Below are 21,435 nucleotides of genomic sequence, written 5' to 3' on the forward strand. Positions count from 1 at the left end.
AACTCCAATCCTGTCAGTTCTTACCAGTTTTGGCTTTGGGTAATAAAGTCAATAACCTCTCTGTGTCTTGGTTTTTCCCCCTTAGAATGAAGATTCTAAGTAGTACACACTTTACAGTACTCTAAATTTTAAAAGGATACATTGACGTAAAATGTCCAACACAGGTGTGGCAAGTGGGTTTGTGTGGTTGACTTATACTGGGGGCCTCAAATGAACCATGCCTTCCAATACTAAGCCCTTGGGTAATGTCCTCCCTCCAAGTCCTCTGGACTTGGCTGGATAACTTGCATTGGCCAATGGGATACTAGCAAGTGGTATGGAAGCAGAGTCTTAATAAATTCTTGCATATAGCAGTTTATTTTGGGACATTTGCTCTCGAAGCCCTGAGCTACCATGTAAAGAAGTTAGGTGATCCTGTTGGAGAAACTCCCTGGAGAGAAAGAGAAATACCAACTCAAACCCTAGCTGTTCTGTTCCAGGCATCCCATCCAGCAAGATATCCATCTTGGACATTCCAGCCCTAGAAGACACCATGTAGAGCAGAAGCACCACCCAGCTGAGCCCAGTCAACCCACAGACTCCTGCCTGCTCAGTCGCGTCAGTCATGTCTGACTCTTTGCAACCCTATGGAGTGTAGCCCTACATGCTCTGCTGTTCATGGGATTCTCCAGGTAAGAGCACTGGAGCGAGTTGCCATTTCCTCCTCCAGGGGATCTTCCAGACCTGGGAATTGAACCTGTGTCTCTTACATTTCCTGCATTGGCAGGCAGGTTCTTTACCACTAGTGCCACCTGGAATACTAAGAAATAATAAAATATTCTTTTAAGCTACTACATGTTGTAGTGGTTTGTTACACAGCAGCAGGTAACTGAGATTAAAAAGTCCTTTCAATAAATGTCAGCTATTTTTTTAATTGTCATCATTATCCATTGACTTTATTTTCTCCAAAATAATAAACATTAAGACATGAAAAACTGTGTTCCTCAATATCTCCTTCATTCAACAAAAATGTGGTGTGTTTCTACTACGGGCCGATCAACAAGGATTTGTCTCCCATTTTTTAAAAAACATGGTGCTTCCCCCTACAAGGACTCTTGCATAGGAATTTTGAACTCTTGGATTTGCAAAATAGACAAATTTAAATTTCTCATCTTGTTGGAATACTATTTATTGAGTGACTACAATGTTTATCCATTTTAAAAACCTTTTAAAAATGCATGAAGCAACGAGTGCAGAACCCGACCTTATTTTTCATATCTCCCTGACTCTTGATAGGAAGTTGAAAAATACTCAATATTACAATTACATCAAAACCAGGCACTCAAGGATAAAAGGGCCTTTGAAAGGTCAGCCAGTCTGCTCCAGTCTAGGTAGGCTTTCATCTCAGCTTCCCAGAGAGCAGCCAAGGCTCCTGTTTTTAAAGATCTGCAAGTAACATTCCTACAGAAGCAACCGCAAAGCCCTTCATGCACTGATGTTTCCAGAGGAAACCAGGGAGTGGGGCTCACTTGGCCTTCCCTCTCTGTCTCCTACGCACAGGCGCTAAGTCACGTCAGCTGCAATCCCATGGACAGGAGCCCACCAGCCTCCTCCGTCCGTGGGATTCACAAGGCGGGAATACTGAAGTGGGTTGCCACGCCCTCCACTTCCTCCTAATTCATGGACTGCTGTAATTTAGGGTCATGTTTGTGGCCCTAAAGTGCCATTTGGTTGAAAATCACCCACAGACATGATGAGTTAAAACAATCGGGTGGTAGCGAGAGCTTGAGTGTGAGCAAACTCTGGGGGATGGTGACGGGCGGGGAAGCCTGGCATGCTGCAGTCTCCCTGGGGTCACAAACAGTCGGACACGACTTAGTGGCTGAAAAGACAGTTTGTCTCCTTCCACAGCTCTCCTGTGGCCAAGACCTTCGGTCCTTCATCTCCTCAAAGACTGCCTGACTTCAGTCCTTTGTTTATAGGACACAGGAGTTTTAGCCTTGCATCAGTCCTCCCTATCTCATACCCTGTTAATCCCATTTTAAAATCCGAGAGCTAGGAGACGGGGTCTAATCCAGCTCCCACACTTATGTGCTGTCATCATTTTAAGATATGAATGAGAGTGGGAGTGGGAGGTCAGAGAGGGACCAGGAAAAGCACTTGGCCTGGAGACAAACATTCACAAAGCATCTCAAACTTGAATCGTGGACGTTATTTCCTAAAAAGGCATTGTATATAGATGCTTCTTGTTCAACTCTAAACTGTGTCCTGTGACGGACCCACACCTCATCTCAGGTACTGCGAATGAATTAAAGAAAAACAAACATGCAATCACCTGAGAACAGCACACTTACACGGGCCCCCAGGAGACTCACCAGTAAAGCATCAGCCTACAGTGGGGGCGCTGCGGGAGACGTGGGCTCAACCCCTGGGTCAGGGTGGTCCCCTGGAGGAGGCGCACTGGTAACCCACTCAGTATTCTCGCCTGGAGAATTCCATGGACAGAGGGGTCTGGTGAGCTACAGTCTATAGGGCTGCAAAGACTTAGACATGTCTGAAGTGACTTAGCATGGTACGGTATAGCAGTTAGATACTATTGTGTTTTCTGAGTTAAAATTATAACTTGCTAAGGTAAACTTTAAAATATGCCACAGTTTTGTGATCTTGTTTTGATAAACCTTTAAAACAATAATAGTGAAGCATTTGTGAATCCTTATATGCTAGGAGGGCTTCCCTGGTAGCTCAGCTGGTAAATAATATCTGCAATGCATGAGACCCTGGGTTGGGAGGATACACTGGAGGAGGAAGTGGCTACCCACTCCAGTATTCTTGTCTGGAGAATCCCCATGGACAGAGGAGCCCGGCAGGCTACAGTCCATGGGGACACAAAGAGTCAGACATGACTGAGCGACTTTCACTTTCGGTATATGCTAGGAATTTAGCAGTTGACATCACAAGGTGGTGAAATGGGAACTATTTCCAGCCCATTTACAACTGAGGAAACTGAGGCACAGACATGATAAGAAGTAGGCCCAGGGCCCAGGTAACCGAGCAGAATCTTATGAATCCTTCCCAGGATAGGCCCCCACCCATGCCTTCTGCCTGCCTTTTGTCTGTAGAAAAACTTTAGTCAAAGAATAAGTTTAATCACAGAAGTGAGAAAATGCAGAAAGAAAGGAAAAAAAAGATGAAATAATAATACTTTAGCCATTAAACAAAGTCGGGTCTATGGATTCTATCTCAAGGTCTATAGATTGATATTGTCACGTCCTGTGAACTGTTTTGCAGATACTGAAACCCCCACCAGGTGGGAGAAGTCAACTGTGTGCTGCCCACAAGCATGGAGACCCCAGACTGGACGGAACCAGAAGGTTGAAGATGTTGACTCCCGATCACCCCGCCGCCAACCAATCAGAAGAATGTCCATGAGCTGACAACACCTGCTCCCAGAACACTACACCTCTCCTCACTACACCCTCATGGCTGGGACAGACGGAGGGCATTAGCCTGCTGTGGACCCCTGTGCCTGACAAACCCACAGGAGCTACTCTTTTCTATTTCACCCAAAACGCTGTCTCCATGTTCCTGTTTGGCATCAGTGAACAGAGGCTGAGTTTTAGCCACACCCCCAGGTGACGGAGCACAGGGCTCAGATGTAAGCCGTGGTAACCTGGCTCTGGGGTCATGTGTTCAACCCCTAAATCTGCTGTGACCTTGATGTCTGAGGCTCCACACACAGGGAGGATCCCTTGTATCTCTAAAAAGTGCTGGAAAAAGAAGGTGGGGAGGAGGGGCATGAGAACTGTGCAGGGAAGGGTGCGCCCAGGTGAGCTGTGTGGTTGTTGAAACACAAACTGCAGGGCCTGCTGGAGCCAAGGAGGTGAGGCTGCCTTAGAGGAACCCACCAGGAGCAGGCCTGTCCTCCCAGCAGCTGCCAGACCTTGGCCGGTACTACGCTTCTGTACCCCTACCCCGCCACACACACCTTCTCCCTTTCCTCCAGGCTTCGTCTCCATCTCTTTGCCTCAAGATTCCTGCATGTGAGGGTCCTGAGTCCCTCCTTCCAGCTGTTCCTCTCTCTGCCCAGTCTGTGCCCCACCCTCAGGGGCTCCTGAGTGGAAGCCATGCTCTCACCCTAGATCGGCCATGGAGAACCCAGGATCCAGAATTTCTACTGCCTCAGGCTCTGGGTTGACCTTTCTGGGCCCAAGGTCCTGGGAGCAGAGGAGTGTGAGTCAGAGGAAGGCGGACGGCCTGGGAAGGCCATTGCAACAGGGGAGGTTGGGGAGACGCGCGTTTGCGTCGTGAGCAGTGTCCTGGAAGCCTGCTGACACTGCGATTCGGCCTTCGGGGTACACGTGTAGTCACATGCAGGTGACGTCACTCACCACGGTGCCAGCGAGACTGGCCCCTCAGCCACGGTTGCTGGAATCACGAAGAGTCATGGGCACAGAGGATGTGAGTTTTGTAATGTCCCACAAAATGTTTGGGGCCTGAAAAATAAAAATGGATTACTGTAACAGAAAAATAAACCATAAAATAAAAGTCTAATGAAATGCTTAACAAACCGTAACAGTGTACCACCTAGTCAGTAACAAGTCAGTTCATATGTAACTAACATGTAATGCGGACGGTGGGTGGATTTCATCTGATTTAATACATTTGCAATGATCTTCGACTGGCGCTGAGGTAAAAGGCTTGCTCCCTCTGAGGCAGGGCGCAGTGAGGACAGGATTATAAGTGCTGGGGGATTTGCATAGAGAGGAGGGTTCGTGGGTGGGCATGACAGACCCGTAAAAGAGTGAGACAAACGGGGCCCTGTCAAAGATGCTCACAGGTTCCCCAAAGCAAGCCCTTCCCACTCGCTCCTCAAACTTAAGTGAAATTCCAAAAATTATAGTTTTGATGCAATTAAATTTCTTGCAGAAGTCAGCAAAAGGGTGTGGGTGGGGGTCTGAGGCGGGAGTTTTGCCTCTGTCTCAGCATCTCTAAAAGTGAACCTGCCGCTGTCTGCAGTTGAGAGCAGCCAGGTTTGGGACATCCACCCTCTATGCGGTAGAAAATTCACATATAATTTAAAGTCAGTCCTTGGCATGGGGGCTCTTGCAATTGTCCGGGGGACAGATAGTGCCCCTGGAACTGCGAGGTGTTGGGCACCCAGGGAGAAACACAGGACGAGGTTCTTCCACATCCATGATTCTGCATCCACGTATTTAACTAACGGCAGATCGTGTAGTAGGGTAGTATTTCCTATTGAAAATAATCCATGTGTATAAGTGGACTCACACAGTTCAAACCCATGCCGTTCAGGGATCCACTGTATTTCTCCCTGGATGCCTAATACCTGTAGTTCCAGGGCCACTATCTGACCCCAGACAATTGCAAGAGCCCCTCACAATGGGTCTCCTACTTTTCTGCAATCTTCCTTCCACAAAATAGAAACTGTGGTCTTTAAAAACCACAAGGCGAAGCCTTCAGACCCTAACCAAGAATGAACTCCCATCTCCCCTGGCCTTTCACAAAGCCTTTTGTGACCTGGCCCACCTTGGCCACTCATCTTCTTTTCCAGCCCCCTCTCCTAAGTGCATCTAACCCCTGCCACTCATTCTCCCCATCCAGCCTAACCTCAAAGCCTTGATCCTGATGGTTGTCTTTGCCTGCAGTTCTTCCCCCAGACCTGCAGGCCATCAGGCTGGTCATTCAGGTCCCAATCAGAGGTCACCTTTCAGGGAGAACTTCCCTGAGCCCACAGGGGAAATTCACCCCCCACCCCACATCTCCTTGTCTCCTTTTCTTCATCAAACTTTTCACTCCCTGGAATTAGCTTTTCATGTACATAATTCTTTTGCTCTTGTCTGCTTCTTTGCCTGACTCTCACCTACTAGGATGGAAGATCCTCCAGGACAGGGACTTGCCATCGATGCAATGGTGCCTGGGATGTAGAGGTGGTCAGTAAATGCTTGTTGAAAGAACGAGAAGAAAAATGAATAAGTGGGTTTGAATCGACATGGCCCACAGGAGTGTGGAAATCATGGGAATTCTTTGAGTTCCTCTGATCAGGGGTAAACTAATTTTAACTAACCCTCCAAGGGGTCTTCAAGTAACATCTGGTTTATGTATGTATTTAATTACACCTTTACCTCATTGCAAAAAAATTCGTGGGCATTTTCAAAGATTACATAGAGTGCAGTAAAAATTGTTTTAAAGAAAATAGTAAATATGGAGAGGAAATAAGCACTGAAAAAATAAGATAAAATGATGGCAAGATTAGTAATTAAAATACCTATCACAGAGTTCTTTCTTCCTTGACAGAAGAGGACTGTAAATTTGACTTTGAACTTATTAGCTAGTGACAGCTTATCTACATTAACGTCCTTAAAAATGAGAAAAAGGGTAAAACTTTCCTTATTGAATTTTCACCTGTTAGCCATGAGTCATAACAACTAAGCTAACATTCAACGTGTTTCCAATTAATTTTACTAACCTTAGTTATAGCACTAACTATGATTTGTTATCAATCAATATTTATTAAACATCTGCACCCAAAGGGCTCATGCATTCCAACAAATCCATGCTTTCCTCCTGTGCTGCCCTAATAACATGGCAGGATTCTGACTACTCGAAACATTTACGGGGAGCAGAGCCTGCCAGAAGGCTCCTTGACAAGCCCTCTAGGGGACATAGGTCTGACACAGCTTACTCCTACCCAGGAGAAAATTCTTATTTGAGTTTAATGTACAGGCTCCTTAATACTACTGAGGTTCAATTTCTTCCTCTGCCTTCTCACCCCACTCTTCCAGAATAAAGTCCCTCCACTGGTTTAATTTTTTCCTAAAGTGCACAGATTTTCCAAAATTCTGCTCATCTCTGTTTCTCTGGAAGCTTCCCCTGTTCTCCCTCTCCCTCTCTCTGCTACACACACGTTTCTGGAAGGCAGGATGGCATAGTGTTGAGAGCATGGGCCATGGACTATTGGCCAGACTGATTAATATCTGTGTGTCTCAGTTGCCTGCTTGCAAAACTGTGGATGATAAATGTGTTTGTACACGTAAAGTGCTTAGAACAGAGCCTGGCACAAGGCAAGCAGTATGTGAACTCAACTGTCTTTATGATTACATGCTACTCCCCTTTAAAGTGCCCCTCCTTCCCTGTGTCCCTCAGCAGAAACTGTCTTTATTCCTGTTGTCTTCTGTCTCCATGTCTCTGAGCATTCCTGGTATTTCTTTCCCCTCTTCTTTGCTTGGAAAACTCCTATACATCCTCCAAAACCGATCTGAGATACTTCCTCCTGCAGAAAATCTTCCTCAGTTGACACACCCAGCCTCCCCGGGGTTCCCCTTGGCAGCCTGTGTGCGCCTCTCTGTCACAGCCTTAGAATACTGTGAGGTGCTATCTGTTTGCCTGTCTGCCTCCGAAAAGGACTTCTGAGCCAAAGGCTGAAACTTGACCCTTGGTGCCCGCGGTATCTGGCAGATTTCTTGCTACGCAGCGGCTGCCCAGGTCTGGGCTGGTTGAAGTAAAATGGGCACAGGACTGATCCCATGGACAGAAAATCAGCCAAGAGAATGACCGCACCCCATTTCTCCTGCGTTCCATACTCAAGCATTGCAGTGTCAGGCTTGCTTTTCTGAGGGTAAAAGGCTTATTGCTCCGTCGTCTTGGACTCTCTGCGACCCCACGGATTGTACCCTGCCAGGCTCCTCTGTCCCTGGAACTCTCCAGGGAAGAATACTGGAGGGGCTGGCCATTTCCTTTTCCAGGGGATCTTCGCAATTCAGGGACTGGACCCAAGTCTCTTAGACTGCAGGCAGATTCGTTACTGTCTGAGCACCAGGGATGCCTGCTTTTCTGCCTGGGACTAAAACAAACTGTATTTGTATTCTTTATCATTTAAATAAACATTTAATTCATCATTAAATTATTAATACGAATAATTCATCATTAAATAGGAAACAAAGTCCTACTTCCCTTCCAAAACACATTTCAGGAAAGTGGCATAAATGTTGGACCCTTCACCGGGCCCTGGATTCAAACCCCAATTCTGCCTCTCCTAGTGGTGAAGTCTGGGGCAGAGCAGTTCACTTCCTTGGATTTCGATGTCTGCACCTGTAAAACGGGCGTTGTGATGCTTGTGATGGTAGATGCGAATGTGCTTTTAGAATAGCATAGCATTCCTCTGTGGATGTAAGAGAGTGTTACTTGAGGAGACATCTTGCTGTCTAGACTTACACACTTGTCTAATTAAGGGGCAGGGAAACTATTTCAGTTCAAAGGTTAACCGGAGATAATATTCCCTTTCAATCAAGATTCAGCTCTGCAGCGTTTTGCAAATTTATATCTTCAGTTACATTGTTTCATTAGATGTTAAAAGATGTTTCAGTATAGCTTACATAAATGGCACTGCTGAGGAAGGCAGGGTATTCGAGCTGTCCCAAACCCTCAGCTCTGCAGGGCATGCTGAGTGATCCAGGGCAGAGGACAACTCTATAATTTTACCAAAGGAAGGTGGGGGCAGGGCCGACAATCAGGGCAAAGTCCAGTTTGCATACCCCAAACACAGGGCTGTGTGAATTATGACTATTTTTACATGGCGGCTGAACCATGAAAACTTACACGTAATGATTTGTCAGCTAGAATATGTCTACATGCCAGTCCTTTAATTTTTCTTTGCTGCTTTCTAATTTTACTGTGATGATAACAAACAAAACCACAGCACTTCCATCAGAAACCAGAGCATGTCCATGAATAACTAACAGACTGCATACAGTTTTCCCAGTGAATTTTCAAAGCCAAGCGTGGGTTGGCTTTTGTACATAAATTGCCAATGCGCCTTTTCCATTCTGGTGGGAGCTCTCTGAAGGGAACATTACAGCTGTGATGAATAACAGTCCCTCTAAAGAAGCTGGCGTGAGGCACGCATTTCATCCCACTGACTGGAACACTGTGCCCATCGCCAAATGTGCTGGGTCTCCCACCATTAAATAAATATATACATATGTCACTTGGCTTTGTTTCCAAGTCCTGGTTCTATAGAAACCAAGCACTTTATTACTATTAATACTACAGTTATAATAGATTCAAAACCAAGGAATGGTGCTTTGTCCTTAAATGGTGACTTTGATTACATTTCCCATTGTTCATTACTTAATTATTACTTACAGCATCTTAACTCTTCCCTTACCACTTCAATAAATGGCGGTATTCTTTCTAATATAAACTAGCTCTAAGCAGCCAATATTCTAATCAATGAATCTATAAACATAACATTGACCTCACAGCATAGTAAGTTAACATTTATTATGTGACAGGTATTTTCCTAATTATCACTATTCCCATTTTACAAATAAGGAAACTGAGGTTAAAAGGTTAGGTTAAGGTTAAATGACTTCTCTAACATGGCTTATCTTGAATTTGAACCTAGACCACTACGTTCTAATGCTTCTCTATGTAAGTAAAGCATAAACGCACTGTTTGATTTTTTTCCCCAAGCAGTGGCAAAATTATAACCATCCCCGTGGTGTATAAAGAGCCTTTTTGAGAGATAATACTCATCAGTGATCTTGCAATAATTATTGCCATGATGCTTTTTTTGGAAATGCTGTTTAACAAAATAACTCAGGGTCTTAGTTATAATCAATGAAGAAAATTTGGAGGCAAATAATGCTTTCTGTTTCTTTTAAAAATTGTAATAGATGTAATTTTTATTTTACAATAACATCACTTAGCTTTTGGGTGTTTCCTATAAGCTTTAATATGTCTTCTGACTTGTGTCTCTCCACCCCACCACTAACCTGAAGAAGCTTATGGCAACTGCAATTCAGTGGCCCAGCCCCCAGGCTCACATGCACCCTCAACTACAGTGTGTATCTATTGCTTATGGAACTAAATCCAAAATCCTACTGTCAAAGCCCTCATCAGCATGGCTTCATCTTACTTGTCCATTCTCATTCCCCACAACTGCTCAGCATGTATCCTTACTCTCAGGGTAATCTCAGTCCCAGTGACTGCTCTGTCTTTGAGACACACACTGCTTTATTCCTGATTCCACACCTTCGATTATACAGTTCGTGCATTATGGAATGCTCACTCTCAAAGTGTGATGAAACTTGAGACTCATTTCTTCCTTGACGCCAACCATTCTAACCCATGTTGCTTTCCCCTGGTCTTCTTCCTTTTTCCTCAAGTTTGATTCATTTTTTTAAAATGGGTACAGTAATTCCTTGTGTCTCCCGGATGACGTGAATTCTAATTGTTTCAGCATTTTCTTCTGCTCTCTTCATCTCCTCTCATCAATCTGCATTCCTTTAGCCTGTATATTTGTTTTAGGGTCACCTTCCTTCATATTGGAGGATTTTACAGTATTGGTGATCCTTGGTCTCTGTTTATATTTCAGAGGGCAGAATTACGGTATGTGAAAGCTCTGGACGTATGAGCAGGGTGAACTTCTTCATTAAAGGAAGATGGCAAATTTTAATAAAAACAATACCCTGAAAAGATATCCAAGGGAAAGCAACCCATTCTAAAGATTCATGAACAATGGAAATTTTGCTCATGAAAATAATAACTGTGTAGATGCAGAAGGAACTTATTTAATTCTAGAGCCTAGTTCAACTGTACACTGAAGAGACAAAGTTGAAATGATAGATCTTCAGTAAAGCAGCTCCACAGTTTATAACAAAGTATAATAGCTCTTTTAATTCTGAACAGATAAACAAAATTGTTTTTAAAGCAACTGTTTAGAAAATTAATCTGACAGAATATCTAAAAGTACATTGATGCCCAATGGAAATTTTTGAAAAACATAATTTAGAGAAGTGTAAAATAGTGTACACTTCCTCACAGTTTCCTTGTTTTAACCATCTTACAAAAATAATCATTTAAAATCACTTTGACTCTTTAAGAATTCTGTGGGTTACTGGGTTTTTTTTTTTTTTTATCCTTTTCACCTCATGGTTTCCTTTCCTCAGTAATTAAAACTGCAGTTTTAATTGGGGAAAATGGGGAAATGGGGAAAATACTCCTCAAGACTGTTTTTCCTGTCTTGTTAGCAGAACGTCTTCAAAATAAAATACTCTTAAAAGTTTCAGGAGATACTGAATTCACTGTGATTCTCAAGTGAAATGAAACTTGTAAATGCTATCAAAACCTCCTTAATTCACTTTCACATATTAAATCATTTTGTCATAATAACCTCATTGATTCATCATTCCTGTTTTTTCCCTCTTTACCTATTCTTTTCTCATTACCTGTTGGTGACCCTGAGGTAACAGTACCTTTGTTGTTCGCTAGTTCTGCCTGATTTATGTGGGTGAAGGAAACAGAGCATCACAAATGGCAACTGCCTGGCTTTACACAGGTACCCGGAGGATGGCTCACTGATTAATGAGTCTCAATTTGAAGGAATCACTCGTATGGTTTTTTACAGCTTGACTCTCTGCCCAATGAGGTAATGGCAAAAGTTTCCACTGGCTTAAAGATGATTCCTTGTGTATTATATCAAAAAGGAGCTGAGGGTTGCAATTTAACTTGTAAGATATCATTTGAAATATTAAAGTGGAGAAAGTGCAGCCAGCAGACAAACTGAAGTGACAGGGGAATTAAGTACAGCTGAGGACAAAGTGATCCTGGTTCACAGCGTGCTCGGAGCTGCACCTTAAACTCATGTGGCGGAGCTTTTAAATAAACATCCCTAACCGGGCTCCGTTCTAGATCTAGTGAAACAGGCCTGAGAACCTGCACATTTTAAGTTCCCCAGGTAATTCTAGTGCAGTGTGAGGACTGAGGACTGCTGAAACAACAGGACAAGATGGATTACACATGGATAAGAGTCATGACGCTGCCCGTGTCTTCCAGGGCTCCCCAAGTAGCACCAGTGGTAAAGAACCCACCCGCCAATGTAGGAGAAAGAAGATGTGGGTTTGATCCCGGGGTCTAAGAAGATCCCCTGGAGGAGGGCACGGCAACCCACCCCAGTATTCTTGCCTGGAGAATCCCATGGACAGAGGAGCCTGGCGGGCTACAGTCCCTGGGGTCGCAATGACCCTGACATGACTGAAGTGACTTAGCACACACGTCTTTCCAGTTCTGGGTCAGGCACGCTATGGGAGAGGGTGCAAAGACACAGAAGGCGTGGCTCTCCCTGGCGAGTTTTCCATCCTACCTGAGAGACAAGCCCAAGTGAAGATAACTGAATGCAGCATAAAGCAAAGTGCGGGCAGGTGGATGCCACACCTGCAGGGGTTCTGGGAAGGAAGACCCCCATGGTGTGAAGGGTAAGGGGGCTTCGCAGGGCAAGCATTGAGTTGGGGATTTGTGGGGAGCAAGGGGACGTTGTTCCCTGCAGGTGAGACAGAGAGCAAGGGAAGGAGTGTGCGTGGGGCATAAAAGTAGTGTGCAGGCTGCCCTGGGGCTGCTCTGCCCCCATCACCACTTCCCACTGACGCTTTACATCAGCCCTTACTGAAACTCCTTAATGAAGTATCTTGATGGGTGAAGAACTGTGCCTTAGAGATTTGAGGGAGCTGCTCATCCCCTCTCCTAGCAGAGCATTCAGGCAAGGCAACCAAGGGACCCGGTCCTCAGGGACCAAGGAGGAAGGAGGGAACCTCTGTCACCTGCAGCTGTGACACCAGACAGGAAGAGTTTGCAGCATCAAGGTGGAGACACAGGAGCAAACTGGCCTTGGATGCAAGAGCACCTGAGGCCCTTGACAGAAATCCACATCGCAGTGAAGAGGCTCCCGAGCCAAGCTCACCAGAATCAGGGCAGAAGGTCAAGAGTGGCCCAACGCAGCATTGGAGACAGGCAGCCCTACCGAGGGCCAGGCACCTCCACGCTCCTGGAGGCAGGCGTGTGTGAAGCAGGAAGTTCTGGATGCCACAAATATTTGTAACAAATTAACTAGCATTCAAGTATTTTAACATTGTTATACAAAACACTATATAATGTTATTTTTAAGCAACATGCACCTCATCCTGCCTCATTCCATACCTGACCCCCAGAGCATGAGGAGACATTCTGGCACCTGTGACAAACAGCAGGAGATGTTCTCCTCCAAATCAATTTTATAATTCATGACATGGCTCACAGATGGGCATTATTAACGTGCACACCATCTGGCGACTTCCCACTGTAAACCATCACTCTTGCTAAATAGATGTTAAGCTTTCAAAATCATTACTTACAATTTTTGTGTTCTCTAAATCTCAGTGTCTTAGGTTCAAGCCTTCTCTTATGCCTGACCCCTGGACCACCCCTCCTCCAGCTAGTAGACGTGTGACTCAGACCGGGGGTGAGGGTATGTTGTGTTCATATACTGGAATTCATGGAAGAATGTAAATGCTATGGCATCTAAGAGGCCATGTCCAAACAGTACAGATCCTTCATGTGATGGAATGAGTCCCCTTTCGGGACCCAGGAGGCACAAGAGACTCATGGAATCAAAGCAAGCTAAAGGTAAAGGAGAAAAGGAAAGATATACCCATCTGAATGCAGCATTCCAAAGAATAGCAAGGAGAGATAAGAAAGCCTTCCTCAGTGATCAATGGAAAGAAATAGAGGAAAACAACAGAATGGGAAAGACTAGAGATCTCTTCAAGAAAATTAGAGATGCCAAGGGATCATTTCATGCAAAGAGGGACACAATAAAGGACAGAAATGGTAGGGACCTAACAGAAGCAGAAGATATTAAGAAGAGGTGGCAAGAATACACAGAAGAACTGTACAAAAAAGATCTTCATGACCCAGATAATCACGATGGTATGATCACTCACCTAGAGCCAGACATCCTGGAATGTGAAGTCAAGTAGGCCTTAGGAAGCATCACTACAAAGCTAGTGGAGGTGATGGAATTCCAGTTGCGCTATTTCAAATCCTGAAAGATAATGCTGTGAAAGTGCTGCACTCAACATGCCAGCAAATTTGGAAAACTCAGCAGTGGCCAGAGGACTGGAAAAGGTCAGTTTTCATTCCAATCCCAAAGAAAGGCAATGCCAGAGAATGCTCAAACTACCGCACAATTGCACTCATCTCACACGCTAGTAAAGTAATGCTCAAAATTCTCTAAGCCTGGCTTCAACAGTATGTGAACCGTGAACTTCCAGATATTCAAGCTGGTTTTAGAAAAGGCAGAGTAACCAGAGATTGAATTGCCAACATCCACTGGATCACAGAGAAAGCAAGAGAGTTCCAGAAAAATCTCTATTTCTGCTTTATTGACTATGCCAAAGCCTCTGACTGTGTGGATCACAACAAACTGGAAAATTCTGAAAGAGATGAGAATACCAGACCACCTTACCTGCCTCCTGAGAAAACTGTATGCAGCTCAAGAAGCAACAGTTAGAACTGGACATGGAACAGCGGACTTGTTTGAATTGGGAAAGGAGCACGTCAAGGCTGTATATTGTCATTCTGCTTATTTGACTTATCTGCAGAGTACATCACGAGAAATGCTGGGCTGGATGAAGCACAAGCTGGAATCAAGATTGCCAGGAGAAATATCAATAACCTCAGATATGCAGATGACATCACCCTTATGGCAAAAAGCAAAGAGGAACTAAAGGGCCTCTTGAGTGAAAGAGGAGAGTGAAAAAGCTGGCTTAAAACTCAACATTCAAAAAACAAAGATCTTGGTATCCGGTCCCATCACTTCATGGCAAATAGATGGGGAAACAGTGGAAACAATGACAGACTTTATTTTCTTGGACTCCAAAATCACTGCAGATGTTGACTGCAGCCATGAAATTAAAAGATGCTTACTCCTTGGACAAAAAGCTATGGCCAACCTAGACAGCATATTAAAAAGCAGAGACATTACTTTACTGACCAAGGCCTATCTAGTCAAAGTTATAGTTTTTCCAGTAGTCTTGTATGGATGTGAGAGTTGGACTATAAAGAAAGCTGAGCACTGAAGAATTGATGCTTTTGAACTGTGGTCTTGGAGAAGACTCTTGAGAGTCCCTTGGACTGCAAGGAGATCTAACCAGTCCATCCTAAAGGAAATCAGTCCTGAATATTCATTGGAAGGACTGATTCCAATATTCATTGGAATACTTTGTCCACCTGATGCGAAGAACTGACTCACTGGAAAAGACCTTGATGCTGGGAAAGACTGAAGGCAGGAGGAGAAGGGGATGACAGAGGATGAGATGTTTGGATGGCATCACTGACTCGATGGACAGGAATTGAGCAAGCTCTGGGAGTTGGTGATGGACAGGGAGGCCTGGTGTGCTGCGGTCCACGGGGTCGCAAAGAGGTGCACATGACTGAACTGAAGTGGAGAGATGTGAGCTGAATTTAGCCCACGTGATTCCCAAGCTTCTTTCCACCATATTATACCCTGGTACCTGGATGCTGTGTGCAAAGAGACACCAGTGATAACCCTCGTTCAGGAACATTCACCTTAGCTGTACTGACAAGGCTGGAATGTACAAGAGTATATATCATGATTCCTCCCTGGCATCTGATGAAAGCCAAACAAAATGAGAGTATATTAGGTGCTGAAGTAGACTAATTCTCCAGTGAGCCTCTTCAGAATTTACTGATCTAGGTTATTTAAGATTGGATTTTCATTTTGATGATTTGTCTTTTAATATTTGCATTCTTTGAATATCCATGATAGACACATTGCAAAATAGAAAAAGATAAACACTAACTAGTAAGTTCCCCATCATTTTCAGTTAGAAAACAAAATTCACGTTCAGAAAGTTCAAATTCAGAGATGTTAATAAAGGGACCATTCGCAGCTGGGTGGGTAGGGTTAAAGGGATTAAAAAGGGGGATGTGGAAGCCCCAGAGACTAGCAACAGCTGAAGAAGGAAAGGATCTTACTGGAGCTCAGTGAGAGTTGGGGCTAAGTGTGTTCTAGACACTGCACCAAAGTGGGGAGACCTTACAGAAGAAATCTCTCCATCTTTCTCTCTTACCACCCTCAGATCCCTGCTGGTGCCTCTCATTGGCCAAATCCAAGAGGAAGTCAACCATCAAGGGGAACCAGATGATGGAGGCTGTGGAGGACAGACTCTGAAAGGAACACAGTAGAGAAAGGAAAATGAGCTCAAGTTTGTTTGGGCTGGAGTCAGACCCAGAAAACAATCAACACAGCACCACCCTAGACCCCTAAGCAACCCTCTCCCCAATAACTATCATTCATGGTTTTTCATAACCATCTAGAAATAGTCTATGTACATACAAGCTGCAAATGCAATATATGTCAACTCATACATAAATAGTAGTGAACCCTTCCTTTGCTTCCCCTTGCTTTTTAGTCTTAGATTGGGACTGTTCTAGCATCCATGGGACTGCCTTGTTCTTGGAGACCAGAAGTCTTAACAGTGTGGTCCCCAGACAGGCAGCAACAGCATCACTTGGGAACTTGTCAGAAATGCAAATAAGTCAGAAACTCTGGGAATGAGACTCAGCAATGTGTCTTAACAAGCCCCCTGGAGCATTCTGATGCACCTTATAGTTCAAGAACCAGAGTTCTAGACTTTCTGAACGAGGCCAGCCTCATCTGATCAAGGCTTCCGGCTGCTCCCAGGTCATGTACCGGAGTAATTGGAGGACAGAGAACCACATTCTCAGGCTCTCAGGGCCATGTCTTCCCACTCTATCTGAGAGTAAGAAAAGCAAAAGCACCAAGTGTTGGTTCAGTGTCTAAGACCAGCTCTCTGTACAAACCCTAACCCCAAACAGCATGGAAAGGAGGGCCTCACTGCCTTCCTCCCGACACAGCCGCCTTTCTCTCCTTTTGTATATCTGGTTCCTTGGATGCAGGCACTGGGTTTTAACATGTTTGGTGGAATATGTGATGCAATACAAGCTAAATATAATCATGGAGCAGCACAATCACATGCTTAGGGTTGGCATTTGCTTGGAATCCACAACAGTGAGACTCACGATTCATCCCAGTCCCTCAGGGCCCTGACTCCCTCAGGAAGGTCTTGCCAGGTGTTTATCAGCTGTCGGTTAATGTGGCTCAAACACAGCATATAAGGCAATGAACAGTGCACACAGGAGGAGGACACCTTGTCCTTTGGAAGCTTGCAAACCAGCCTGAGGTGTGGAGGCTCTTTTTAGCATTGTGAATCCAAGACCCTCAGGGTGCCCTGGTTCCCCCGTCTATAGAATGGCAGTGATAGAAATGGCAGCCACTATGGAGAACAGTATGGAGGTTCCTTAAAAAACTAAAAACGGAGTTACCACAGATCCAGCAATCCCATTCCTAGGCAAAGGATGCAGGCACTCCAATGTTCATTGCGGCACTATTTACTACAGGCAGGACATGGAAGCAACCTAATGTTCATCAACAGAGGCATGGATAAAAAAGATGTGGTACGTATATACAATAGGATATTACCCAGCCATAAAGAAGAATGAAATGACAGACCTAGAGATTATCATACTATGTGAAATAAGTCAGCAGAGACAGATATTGTACAATACTGCTAATATGTGGAATCCAGAAAAATGATACAGATGAACTTATCTGCAAAGCAGAAACAGAGTCACAGATGTAGAGAACACACTTACAGTTACCAAGAAGGGAAGGAAGAGGACGGATTGGGAGATTGGGATTGACATATATACACTACTATGTATAAAATAAATAACTCTTATGTATAAAATAAAGAGCCTACTATAGCATAGGGACCTCTGCTCAATGGTCTGCGGTGACCTAAACGGGAAGGAACTCTTAAAAAGTGTGGATAAATATATACATGTAACTGAATTCACTTTGCTGTAGAGCAGAAGCCAACAGCATTATAAAGCAACTACACTCCAATAAAAATTAATTTTTTAAAAAAGGAAAGAAACGGCAGGGCCACTGGCTTGCACAATTCCATGGAGCATCGTTCAGGCACAGTATGATGTGAGTAGTGCTCCCTGGAGGGTGAGAGTTGAATGAATGAATAAACAAGAGCCTCTTCTGGTGCCTGCTTCTGGGCTGAGCAATTCCACTGTATGGCAAAAAGCTATGACGGAAAGCGTACTTTGAGTCAGGCAGTCTGGAATTGAGTCCAGCCTCTCTCTCTCTCTTAAATGAGGCAAACTAGAGGTATTCCTTTGATGTATCACCTAGAGGCAAGCATGCAATAAATATTTGTTGAAAAACTCAATATACCTTTATGACTACTAGTTTCTCACTCAGTATAATGGGGTCAATAATATCATTTATCTCATAGGGATGAACTCAGATTAGTTGAGATTTAAATATTTGAACAGATGTTTTGAAAGGCCTGGCGCAATGGAAGGAATTCAGTATGTGCCGTTACAGTGACCATGTACCAGGGAGTGATTTAAACACATTGCAACGATTCCGAACTTGGGATGGCATGTCCTGAGTCAGTCTCCAGAAATAGAGCTATTCTAGATTATTCACGATTAAATTTTCATTTCTATAAGGAACTGGAGAATCAGAGAGAAACATTTATAACAGTGGGAGCATGATCCTGGCTGTATATTAGATTCACATGTGCTCATGCTAAGCTGCTTCTGTCGTGTCCGACTCTGCGACCCCATGGACTGTAGCCCACCAGACTCCTCTGTCCATGGGATTCTCCAGGCAAGAACACTGGAGTGGGTGTTATTTCCCTCTCCAGGGGATCTTCCAGACCCAGGGACTAAACCCACATCTCTTACATCGTCTGCACTGGCAACTGAGTTCTTTACCACTAGCGCCACCTGGGAAGCCCAGATTCACACAGGGAGCTTCTAAAAATTGACAATTAAGTCAAATCCTGGGTCATGGGTCTTGAGTATGGCTATTTTTAAAAACTGCCCCCTGTGAGTCTAAGGCGTAACCACAAGGGAGAACTCTGACTTATGGACACCTATTACATGCCAAGTGTGTTAGATGTTAGACAAATAGCATCTCCTTCAGCCCTCACAACAACTCTCCATACTAGGCACTGTATGCCTATTTCACAGATGAGGAAATCAAGGACCAGAGGCTCAAGAAAAATCACCAGGGTCACAACCAGTGTGACAGATCCCAGCATGGAAACCTAACCTGGAACCATCTGACTCTGAGGCCAGTGCTCTGAATTTCACTGCTTTGCACGCCATTTGAAAGGATCCTGTAAGAAGGGCATCACAAGAGGGCACTGGGCCAAGAGAAAGGAGACAAGGGAAGGATCCAGCGACCAACTGAAGTTTGGTCGCTAGGACAAGTCAGAGCAGTATCACCAGAACAGAAAGGTGAAGTCCAGATGCCCCACGTTATTTCCGACCAGTCCCCCTTTGGGCTGAGGCTGGGCTTGTGGCGGGCTCCCCAGCCTCTGTTGTATAGTCAGAGCCCAACATACAGGACAGTATATGCCTGTGCTCTCCCACGTGGCAAAAGGTCACTTACAGCAGAAAATATGGGAGTTGTTTTCCTTTCCAAATAAGTGATGTTTCTTGGTAAAATGCCAAGGAAATTCCTAAAAGTGTCAGAAATGGAGTTTCTAAGTGTATTTTTAGCAAAGAATGATTGGTTTTGTGGCAGTAATTGACAGCTTCCTATGTGAACCAAATCCAAAATGTTACAAAATATCAGAGTTTGCATCCAAGACAAACTAGCTCTCTTGTACATTTGTAATTGTGACATGGGCTCAATTCTCTTTGGGTCTAGATGTTGAGTTTTTACTGTGAATACCAACATCCTGTAACTGACTATAAGATGTGAAACTCTGAGCTTGAATGGAGACAAACAAAATGTTTCCGTTCTTCTATGAAAGAAATATATTTCACTTCCATAAAACTATCTTCCAAAGCAATTGGGTGGGACAGGGGAAGGGAAATAGCATATTTTTTGGTTATGAATTCAGCTTGTTTGGTTCTCTTGGGCACAAGCCAACAATTGGATGGTCAAATAAGAGACCTCAGGGCATAAAATCTCGGATGGCCAAATAAGAGATCTCAGGGAATGAAATCTCTGCAAAGCTAACTGCATAATCTTATTAGCAGTTTGGACTATCCATAGTTCTTACAAGTTACCATTAAATTATTGGGAAGTGATCTAAACTTTCTGAGTTGCCTCATTTGTAAATTAAGGGGGATGAGGTTGGACTTGATATTCAGAGAACTTTCGAGGCCAGAAATTCCATGCTTCTCTGAAATTCTACTGACTGAACTGACTCTTTAGGTCAGAATTTAAAATTCCATGCTTCTCTGAAACCCACCACAAGCCCAGCCTCAGCCCAAAGGGGAACTAGTCAAAATAATGTTTCCCTTTTTTTTGAGAAAATAAGTTATTTTTATTTATCAAAAGACTAGTTCAATAGAACCATTTCCCCCAATTTTTTTTAACTCTTTACATGACAGTGATTTTATAATGTAACTTTCTATATGGGGAACATAAAGGTAATGAAGCCTCCACTCTACCAAGGGTGATGGAGATGGAAATGGCAACTACAATATCCTTGCCTGAGAAATCCCACAGGCAGAAGGAGACTGGTGGGCTAGCCTATGGGATCACAGAGAGTTGGACATGACTGACACACACAGACACGCTACCATGGGTGATAGAAATTATTTTTTTTAAAGAAACAAATAGAAGCAAAATTTTTTAAATTATACCAAGAGCAGTAAATGATCAAGAGGAAGGCATACATTTCAGATAAAAGTAAGAAATGGATTCTTGGACAGCTTCAGTTCAGTTCAGTTACTCAATCATGTCCACCTCTTTGTGACCCCATGGACTGCAGCATGCCAGGCCTCCCCGTCCATCACCAACTCCCAGAGCTTGCTCAATTCATGTCTATCGAGTCAGTGATGCCATCCAAACATCTCATCCTCTGTCATCCCCTTCTCCTGCCTTCAATCTTTCTCAGCATCAGGGTCTTTTCCAATGAGTCAGCTCTTCACATCAGGTGGCCAAAGTACTGGAGTTTCAGCTTCAACATCAGTCCTTCCAATGAATATTCAGGGCCGATCTCCTTTAGGATGGACTGGTTGGATCTCCTTGCAGTCCAAGGGACTCTCAAGAGTCTTCTCCAACATCACAGTTCAAAAACATCAATTCTTTGGCACTCAGCTTTCTTTATGGTCCAACTCTCACACCCATACGAGACTACTGGAAAAGCTATAGCTTTGACTAGACGGACCTTTGTTGGTAAAGTAATGTCTCTGCTTTTCAATATGCTGTCTAGGTTGGTCATAACTTTCCTTCCAAGGAGTAAGTGTCTTTTAATTTCATGGCTGCAGTCACCATCTGCAATGATTTTGGAGCCCAAACAAACAGTCTGACACGGTTTCCACTGTCTCCCCATCTATTTCCCATAAAGTGATGGGACCAGATGCCATGATCTTAGTTTTCTGAATGTTGGGCTTTAAGCCAACTTTTTCACTCTCCTCTTTCACTTTTATCAAGAGGCTTTTTAGTTCCTCTTCACTTTCTGCCATAAGGGTGTTGTCATCTGCATGTAGTGCATGGTAGGTGTCCTTACTGTTACTATGATCAATGAGATGAGCTGA

Source organism: Dama dama, chromosome 19, assembly GCF_033118175.1.
Source record: "Dama dama isolate Ldn47 chromosome 19, ASM3311817v1, whole genome shotgun sequence".
Lineage (NCBI taxonomy): Eukaryota > Metazoa > Chordata > Mammalia > Artiodactyla > Cervidae > Dama > Dama dama.